At 33.3% G+C, this 10,615-nt stretch overlaps 1 pseudogene; it reads left to right on the top strand.

Moving 5' to 3' along the window:
- The first annotated feature begins 483 nt into the window (after positions 1-483).
- LOC132557134 (uncharacterized) lies at positions 484-9,298 on the top strand (annotated as a pseudogene).
- The last annotated feature ends 1,317 nt before the right edge of the window (positions 9,299-10,615 follow it).

The raw sequence follows: 10,615 nt of genomic DNA, 5'->3' as shown, positions 1-10,615 counted from the left end.
TAGTGTTAAGAGAGACATTGGGCAAAAGGACCTTAGAAAAGATAAAGACAAAGACTCTAAATAATTACGATCACGCAATGAGGGCAACAAGCAAGAAAACAATGCTTGTTTTACTAAATACATTTAACTGGCTGCAACCTTTTCTCTGCTGCCCAGCAGATAAGACGTAAGTATTGCACCTGGTGTTCCAATTGATTTTTCGTAAATTTGAAGATAGAAATTTTCTCCTCTCTGATCAGCTATTTTCGTCACAAGGGACTCATAAGAGTATATCACAGCCATTCAAAATACCACACACTCGCCCGAACATGTGTTTGGGGGTCATGCTATTGTAACTTGTATGTTTCTGTTATAGTAGTAGCCTTGTGTCTATGTTGAAAGTCTTCAAACCAAAGTGATATCCTTCATTACAAAGTCAAAATGTTCAGTAGCAAATTTAGTTTTAGTTTTGTACACTGTATGTAATACTTTATTTACTATCAGAAAGCATCGTTTGTTCTGACTTCCTCGTGTCTGGTATCAATGGAGTCAATGACACCTCTCTGACCGCTTCAAGTACATTTAAAGGGTGGTTTGAAAATGGGGCACGAAACAGTAGTCTTTTCTATCCTGGAGATCCTCTTACATCCCCAAAAAGAACTGGATCCTGGACTGCGGCATTTAACAACATAGACCAGTTTATACAGGTAAAATTCATGGACAATGGCTAAGTATCGTAGAGTCATTATGTGTTGTAGATAAATAGTGAGACATTTGATGTCTACTTTGGAGATAAACATATATGTAGTGTCAGCTTTAAGATAAACTGTCAGACATTTGGTGTCTTTTTTAGATGAACAGTTGGACATTTGATGTCTGCTTTGAAGATAAACAGATATTTGATGTATGTTTCAGGATAAACAGTTGGACATTTGATGTCTGGTTTAGAGATGCTAAGTCAGACATTTGAAATGAATTTAATTTTAGATTGTGATTATGTTAACATGTTGGTATATCGCCCTAGGTTTATTGAATTTGAATTAAGATTGTGATTATATGAACATTTTGGTAATTCGCCCTAGTGTTATTGAATTTGAGTTAAGATTGTGATTATGTAAACATGTTGGTATATCGCCCTAGGTTTATTGAATTAGAGTTTAGATTGTGATTATATTAACATGTTGGTATTTCGCCCTAGTGTTATTGAATTTGATTTAGATTGTGATTATGTTAACATGTTGGTATTTCGCCTTAGTTTAATTGAATTTGAGTTTAGATTTTGATTATGTTAACATGTTGGTATTTCGCCCTAGGTTTAATTGAAATTGAGTTTAGATTGTGATTATGTTAACATGTTATTTTCTTGTTGTTTCTTGTCAGGTCAATTGAATTTGATAAAAAGATATGTAAAATAATTCTGGTATTTTTTAAATATAATATATACATGGTATGATATATAACTGATCTATTTATCGGGACGGTTTAATGATATCAATCGAAATATTGAGATTAAGTTACTTTTTCCTGTTTCGTTTTGCTATTTCTGCTCTTCAGCTTTCCTCGATTGAATTACAACGCCTCCTTACATTTCACGTAACGTTTACAAAGGATACCATTGTTACAGCTTTAACTGTGCAGGGACGAGGCGATCCTGACATTCCCCAGTGGATTAAATCCTACTATCTACTTTATAGCATGGACAGTGTCACATGGACATATGTGATGTCACCTGATGGATCACAGAATGCAAGTTTGATCTTTTTTATGAATTCTTGACAGTTATAGCGTTCTTGCAATTTGTTGGTCATTGCAACTCTAACTACACTTTAAAACAAGTTCGGACTGTCGTTGTTGTGTTCAACCAATACATATATTTAATAACGAACAAGGTTTTTAAGTGTGATTTGCCACTTTCAATTACAGTTATTCACTGGAAATACAGATCAGAATACCCCTGTGACGTCACTTCTTACATTCAATGTGACAGTCCGCCATCTGCGTATCAATCCACGGACTTGGTATGGGCACATCTCACTCAGATTTGATGTGAGTGGATGTTCAATTAGAAAACGGAAAGGTGAGACACTCATGACTTAATCAGAGTTAAATGTTATAATGTTCTGTATATTAAACATTTCGTTAACATAGATAGTTCCCGTGATCACCTATTTCTAAGGACATTCATCCATTAATGCAATGAACAAAATATTCATCATTCATTGCGAAGAGTATGTGCTTCATACAGGTATAAATGTGAGTGGTAGTATTACTTTACTCAGTTTTGGAACCTAGGTACGATATTTCGTTGAGATGAGCCAGTGCGTGATACAGGAAAACAACAATAAAATAACAATATGTTAACATAATCAAAATCCAAAATCAAATTCAATAAAACTATGGCAAAGTATGAACAAAAGAAATATTTACATGGAGACTCCTGAAAAGTGCAAGGAGAATAAGAGCAATGATTCCGGAAGACCAAGCATCTCCTGTTCATCATGGCATGTCAAATTTGATCAATCAAAGTAAGTATTGTCACATTCTCAAATGAGAACAAGGTATATAACGACGAAACCAACAGGCAAACTAACGCTCATCAAACATGTCCAGTTTCATATTGCACAAAAAATTAGAATAAGAATATTTCTTAATGTGATCACTATGATGACCGTAAAATTTCCCCATAATTTCTTTCACCCTGTATCTTTTGAAACCCTGTCTTTTGAGGTTGCCTTTGAATATCGAATCAACTGCAACCTGTAAACGCCATAAGTTAGGGATACAGGGATGTTGCTATTCCGAAATGGAAATTAGAAACAGGAAAATTGAAATCATCACGCTAATCATAGAGCTGTTTTAAAAAACTGCTAATATCGTTGTAAGATTATATCGAGATAAGTGGCTGATGTAGAAGAAAATGTCGTGTTTATTTTCAATTATGGTAGGTATAAACGGTGAACGTATAAGTGTTATTTCGTTTACTCAGTTTTGGGACCGAGGTACGACCTTTCGTTGAGACGAGTGCGAATACAGATTAGTGTTGTTATTTCGTTTAGTCAGATTATGGGCCAGGCATCATCTTCCGTTGAAACGAGACGTTTTCTAATAGTTGTAAAGATCTCCAATCATTTCTTCGCGATTTCAATAATTAATTTCCTCCTTCCTGTAGTAATGGTTTTATTCATGTCCTTGTGGCGAAACGTCTTTCTAGCAGCCATGATACTTTGTCCGTCTTCGCTGGTGAACTCTGGTATATCTGTTCATTTCGTTTTCTACTCGGGCAACATTTACATATTTGCTATTAAACAGTTCTGTGCTATACATTTCCCTAATTTATGGTAAATAAGTTTCTTCTTGATTTGGTGGAAACGTCATTTGGTTTCTCCACACATTTCAGTATATCACTTTTCTCCGTCACATGTTTAGAATTTGGAGCAAGCGTTTTGTCTCTCATTTACTTACTTTCATATTATATATATAATTCTGTTTATATCAGTCCGATTTAGCCACTTCGTTATGAAGCCAGGAACCGAAGAAAATGATAACCAGCCAGTAATTCCGGCAGATTCTACAGTCCGATTAAGGGCGGAGTGTGGCTGGAAATGTCGGAACCACAGCACATGCATGTCGTTCAGTTACACTACCAGCAACGGTGTACAGTTGTGTACAGGTTACAACGCCTGGATCGTCGTGCCTGGATGGATCACTTCATCCATTAGCTTATCCGTTAATCAAGGTATGGTACCTTTGTTTTAAGAATTTATCAGTTGTTGTATGAATATGAATAAAATTGATACTTAACTAACTGCCACGTCCAGGTAAATCCTGTTGTTTGTGATCATCGGCTATGCATGTCATCTTGTATTGTTATACGACTTGATTACTTTGGTTATTTCGATATTCTGTTGTATTGTTTACTTGAAATATCTTATCTATTGTAAAAGAAAGATTTTGTTAGAGAAAATAAATATTCTAAATCAACAAAACCCTCATTTTCCTGATTCCGTCAAAACTATGTCATCATTATCCAATACATATAATGCCTTACCCACGTATTACTTTAGGAATGGGGGATAAAATTAGCAAATGTGATAACGTGTAGTTTTTGCAGTGAAGCTTCCTGAAAGCCATAACACACAGCCGAAGAATGATCTTCCTTTTGTTATGCTTACTTACTACTCACTGATGGATATTAAAATTGCACATAAGACATACAATTGCATAACACTTTACAATACAATTTTAGAATTAAACACAAAAGAGTCTGAAAAATTGAAGATAATTCTTGTCTACTTTTGTATTCTATCATTGAACGTGTAAGCGCAATACTTGTAAGTTTTAAACTAAAAGACTTTATATGTAAGTTTTAAACTAAAAGACTTTAGATTAAGTTTTAAACTAAAGGACTTTATATGTAAGTTTTAAACTAAAGGACTTTATATGTAAGTTTTGAACGAAATGACTTTATTTGTAAGTTTTGAACTAAAATATTTTTATGTGTAAGTTTAAAACTAAAGGACTTATATGTACGTTTTGAACTAAAAGACTTTAGATTTTAAGTTTGGAACTATACCAGTTTCTTAACACACACTAGATTCTGAGATACATCTCCAATTTTATACCAGTTTCTTTACACAGACTAGATTCTGAGAGACTTCTCAAATTAGATATCAGTTTCTCTACAGACACTAGATTCTGAGAGACACTCTCTCACTTCCGGTATTTTCTTAAAATCCTCCCTTGTGAGGAATGATCTTTGGTTGTCCTGTGCATGGGTCGCATAGATACTACGATTTACCTAACGGTCAGCATAGTGGTAGTGATATGTATGTAACTGAGTGTGGTGTCACTTTCAATATGTCAGAGTTTCAGAAAAAAAGTTCGGTAATCTATTTGAGGAATCAAAATTGGTGAAATCTACCTTGAAGAATGGCAGCGACTAGAGATATCTCTCAGAATCTAGTGTATATAAAGAAAATGATATAATATTAAAGATATCTCTCAGAATCTAGTGTATATAAAGAAAATGATATAATATTAAAGATATCTCTCAGAATCTAGTGTATATAAAGAAAATGATATAATATTAAAGATATCTGTCAAAATCTAATGTGTGTAAAGGAACTGGTATGATATTGAAGATATCTCTCAGAATCTAGTGTATATAAAGAAAATGATATAATATTAAAGATATCTCTCAGAATCTAGTGTATATAAAGAAAATGATTTAATTTCGAGATGTCTGTCAGAATCTGATGTGTGTAACGAAACTGATATAATATTGAAGATATCTCTCAGAATCTAGTGTATATAAAGAAAATGATACAATATTGAAGATATCTGTCAAAATCTAATTTGTGTAACGCAACTGATATAATATTGAAGATATCTCTCAGAATCTAGTGTATATAAAGAAAATGATATAATATTAAAGATATCTGTCAAAATCTAATGTTTGTAACGAAACTGATATAATATTGAAAATATCTCTCAGAATCTAGTGTATATAAAGAAAATGATATAATATTAAAGATATCTCTCAGAATCTAGTGTATATAAAGAAAATGATTTGATTTCGATGTCTGTCATATTTGTGTAAAGGAACTGGTATAATCTCTCAGAATCTAGTGTATATAAAGAAAATGATACAATATTAAATATATCTGTCAAAATCTAATTTGTGTAACGAAACTGATATGATATTGAAGATATCTCTCAGAATCTAGTGTATATAAAGAAAATGATTTAATTTCGAGATGTCTGTCAGAATAAATGTGTGTAAAGGAACTAGTATAATATTGAAGATATATCTCAGAATCTAGTGTATATAAAGAAAATGATATAATGTTAAAGATATCTGTCAAAATCTAATGTGTGTAACGAAACTGATATAATATTGAAGATATCTCTCAGAATCTAGTGTATATAAAGAAAATGATATAATATTAAAGATATCTCTCAGAATCTAGTGCATATAAAGAAAATGATTTTAATTTCGAGATGTCTGTCAGAATCTAATGTGTGTAACGAAACTGATATAATATTGAAGATATCTTTAAGAATCTAGTGTATATAAAGAAAATGATATGATATTAAAGATATCTTTCAAAATCTAATGTGTGTAACGAAACTGATATAATATTGAAGATATCTCTCAGAATCTAGTGTATATAAAGAAAATGATATGATATTGAAGATGTCTGTCAGAATCTAATGTGTGTAAAGGAACTGATATAATATTGAAGATATCTCTCAGAATCTAGTGCATATAAAGAAAATTATATAATATTAAAGATATCTGTCAAAATCTAATGTGTGTAACGAAACTGATATAATATTGAAGATATCTCTCAGAATCTAGTGTATATAAAGAAAATGATTTAATTTCGAGATGTCTGTCAGAATCTAATGTGTGTAACGAAACTGATATAATATTGAAGATATCTTTAAGAATCTAGTGTATATAAAGAAAATGATATAATGTTAAAGTTATATGTCAAAATCTAATGTGTGTAACGAAACTGATATAATATTGAAGATATCTCTCAGAATCTAGTGTATATAAAGAAAATGATATAATATTAAAGATATCTCTCAGAATCTAGTGTATATAAAGAAAATGATTTAATTTCGAGATGTCTGTCAGAATCTAATGTGTGTAAAGGAACTGGTATAATATTGAAGATATCTCTCAGAATCTAGTGTATATAAAGAAAATGATATGATATTAAATATATCTGTCAAAATCTAATGTGTGTAAAGAAACTGGCATAAAATTAGAGATGTCTGTCAGAATCCAGTGTGTGTAATGAAACTGATATGATATTGGAGATTTCTGTCAGAATCTAATATGTGTGAAGGACCTAGTATAAAATTTGAGATTTCTGTCAGAATCTAGTGTGTGTAGTGAAACTGATATAATATTGAATATGTCTATCAGAATCTAGGGTGTGTAAAGAAACTGATATAATATTGAAGATGTCTGTCAGAATCTAATTTATCACATAACCGACCCGTTTTCCCATGTCATACGCCCATGTGATAATAATGGTAATACACATGTAAAATAAAGGTTTGGGATCCGCTGATTGGTCAAAACCGTGTGAACGTATTCATACGCCCGCGCGCGGACTGCTTTTATTTACTACGACAACAAACTGTAGTAAAATATGGCTGACCTGATCAACATTGGCGACACAGTTTTTATTGGTAAGAAGGGGACTGGTGTGGTGAAGGAGATAATCCCACGGGGGTTTGCTGTATTTTATAATGTTGAATTGTGTGGGATTGATTTTCAAATCGAGCTTGAGCGTATTGCAAAGGTGGTACATGTAGATTCCTCCCAACAGCAGACGACCGCTCCGGATGGCGGTCCTGTTGATCCTGAACCGTGAGTGGTGGTAACTTTAAAGTGCACATTCATCAAGTTTGTGATTCACAAAAACCACCTAAGCGAATCCGGAAAGCTATCAATGAAAGTGACAGTGACTCGCAGTAACTGGATCATTAGGCCGAACCTGATGACCCGTGATGACGAGGCGAGGTGACGTCACGTTACCAATATCAAATGAATTTCCAGAAGATTTTTTGTTTTGTGATTTTTCAAAATTATTTTGGCATTGAATAGAATTTAAATGCTTAACTTTGTCGATATTATTTTGGAACATAATAATCTCTTATTCAACTATTGAAAAAGGTACTATTTTAATTGGTTATGTGATAAATATAATCTTAAACTCGTGTCAATGTATTATGGAATTTATTAAACTCGTTTAATAAATTCCATAATACATTGACACTCATGTAAGATCCTCTATGTGTGTAAAAGACCTAGTATAAAAAATGAGATTTCTGTCAGAATCTAGTGTGTGTAAAGAAATTGATAAAATATTGAAGCTGTCTGTCAGAATCGAGTGTGTGTAAAGATACTGATATAAAATAGGAGATGTCTGTCAGAATATAGTGTGTGTAAAGGAACGGGTATAAAATTCGAGATTTCTGTCAGAATATAGTGTGTATAAAGAAACTGATATGAAATTAGAGATGTCTGTCAGAATATAGTGTGTGTAAAGGAACGGGTATAAAATTCGAGATTTCTGTCAGAATATAGTGTGTATAAAGAAACTGATAAAATATTGAAGATGTCTCTCAGAATCTAGTGTGTATAGAGAAACTGATATAAATAGGAGATGTCTCTCAGAAACTAATGTGTATAAGGAAACTGATATAGTATTGAAGATGTCTGTCAAAATCTAGTGTGTATAAAGAAACTGATATTATATTGGAAATTTCCCTCAGAATCCAGCGTATGTAAAGGAACTGATATAATATTGGAGATGTCTGGCAGAATGTAAAAAGCATTCTATAAACGGTCTATCAGCGGTTACTGTAGTTTAAGATCTGGGAGAAATACGAAAAATGATCAAACTAGCGAGATCACCATAACAATATACCAACCAAGATCAAGATGGCACGCTGGGACAAACTAACATAAAGATAGTGTCCACGGATATTTGGACCATCAAAATAAAATGTCATAACCAATAACCATAGAAAAAATGACACCCAATCCAGTGACATTATACTAACATCTGGCTACTTAGTCTCCGTGCATCTCACTCAAATTAACGCCCTATCTGTAGGGAAGTGTATTGTATATAATATTATAAATATCTATATAACTGATGGGTTTCCCTTGAATACAGATGTCCTGTACTTGTATGGCTACAAGGAAAATAAGGAAGTGGCCATCTTGTACAACATTATAGAGATTAGGAAGACCCAGGCAGATGCAGCAACGTCCTGCACAGCTATGTACACTCGACTGATGAAGGTTGACAAGGCATCCAAGATGGCGAGTCTGCAGAATACAGTTTCCGGTTACCTTGTACTGAGTCAGTACTTTGCACCTTGTTTATTTTGAGGTTACGTCAATAAATGTCGCGTATTAATCTAAAGCAGCACACGTGTCCAACTACCTCGGTTAAAACATACATTCATTACTGAAATTCTTGAACTTATACTGTTGTGAACACTTCTTATACGTTTCAGTAGCATTTGTCTTTAAATTGAAACCCATCACACAAGTTCATTAGGGATCTAACTATTTCATTGTAGAACATGACTTCCGTTTCTACGTCGCGGGAGTCTACAGCCCTCCAACCTGGCGTTACATCGGGGAAGAAACAGATGAGATCGACAGTACTCTCTGGTCTCCTGGCAACCCAAATGCAGGTCAAGGTCACTGCGTCATGTTGACAGAAGCAGGACTGACAAGTGTGGATTGCGAACAACGGCTTTCTCAATTTGTGGGAATTGACGTGTCACAAGCAATTTTTTTATTTTTCTTCCATTTATTTTTAATTGTGTGTATGTTTGAGTGTTTTATCATATTTTTTGAAAGGAGAAGACAGTTAATTATCTATATAATTTATCTTTATGTCGGCAAATATGATCTCTTTTCATGACACCATGGGCAATATATCAACCTCCTCTAGAAAACGGCTCTATTATGTACCTATATTTACCTATATAATGTCACGAATATTTCATTACAAGTTTGTAATACGTTGTGATTAGAAAATAATTACAATTAGAACACTGTTTAATTCCACAAAGATTGCGTCGACTGACATGACCGTTAACCCATACAAACATTGTTGATATTTCCAATACAGGCCCGTGTGTTTTATACAGGATATGGCCAGTAAAGTCGAGTACATAAAGATTTGAGTTTTCTTATGTAGCTTATAACTATCCAAAAATGAACAGGTTATTTGTTATCAGTCGTTGGATTTGAACGGGGACAACTCACATTAACTGGTGGTTGTACAAAAATCTATATCCATCACTATTTTGTAATAAAGTTACATAAAGGTAAAGTGACATATTTTGTATTAAGTAGATTTTTGTACAAAACAAGCACTTAGAAAATTATTACATCTTGAGTTACAATTTTTCTTGTAAAGCAGAAAAAATGATTTCCTGTTTGTGACTGGGAAAAAAAATCAAGTTGGTAAAGGGATTAATATGTTGTTGTTTTTTTTTTTTGTAAATAATATTTGCTTGCTATTGGCACTGACTGAAGTACCGCATGATTTTATGAAATGTTTTATATCCATGTAGCTGGTATGTATAAGTGTCGCACATGGTGTGTATTATGAGATGACTATCTTATCCGAAGGATTCTGACTATCAGTCCAAGACCATTACTTTTGTCTTGGTCGCGATGTCGATGTTCCGAATTCATCCTAAGTATATTATGACCTATTTGGGTGTCCTGCTTGGAGCAATCGGTTGTAAACTTCAGTATATCAGCACTATAGAATCATCTCCAGTTCTGCATTATCGCAAGGAGGTTTGCACAAATAACCACACGTGCACTCGCCTAGTATATGTAGACACATAATGATGTAGATCAATTTTAAACTTGTATGCTGATTTGATGCTGGAATGTCAGAAACCTCGACAACAATTAAAATCAACAAAACAATGGCCGCCGGAGTAGGGGGAGTTGTTCTGTTCTCCTGCTTCATGGGATTTTTAGGCAGCTATCAAAACATTCTTGATTGGTAGACAGATGACATTAACATAGCTATAGAAATACAGAACAAGCATAAACGTGAGGGTCGAATAG

The sequence above is a fragment of the Ylistrum balloti genome, unplaced genomic scaffold (genome assembly GCF_031769215.1).
Source record: "Ylistrum balloti isolate Yb309-2 unplaced genomic scaffold, AGI_CSIRO_Ybal_v1 Utg370628, whole genome shotgun sequence".
NCBI classification, from domain to species: Eukaryota; Metazoa; Mollusca; class Bivalvia; order Pectinida; family Pectinidae; genus Ylistrum; species Ylistrum balloti.
Note: the sequence above shows the minus strand (reverse complement) of the source record. Positions and strands in the feature narration are given on the sequence as shown.